This window comes from Eimeria acervulina, genomic scaffold (assembly GCF_000499425.1).
Source record: "Eimeria acervulina Houghton genomic scaffold, Eah_scaff851, whole genome shotgun sequence".
NCBI lineage: Eukaryota > Apicomplexa > Conoidasida > Eucoccidiorida > Eimeriidae > Eimeria > Eimeria acervulina.
Window position 1 is genome coordinate 4,644 of NW_013549560.1, and position 283 is coordinate 4,926.

The window sequence follows — 283 nt, forward strand, 5'->3', positions numbered from 1 at the left end:
TTTACATTACATATAAAGTATATAATATATATAACATATCTAATCTGTACAGAACAAAGATAAGATATATATATATGTAATATATATATAATATATATATATATATTTACATATATACATATATAATTGAAGAAGCTCCGCGAAGCAAAAGCGAGGAAGACGAAGAAGAGAGACAAACAAATCTATTCTTCTCTCTCGCCCTACTGCTCTTTGTTATAAAATATAAATATATATATATATACATATATATGTATATAATATATATATATATATATATATATAT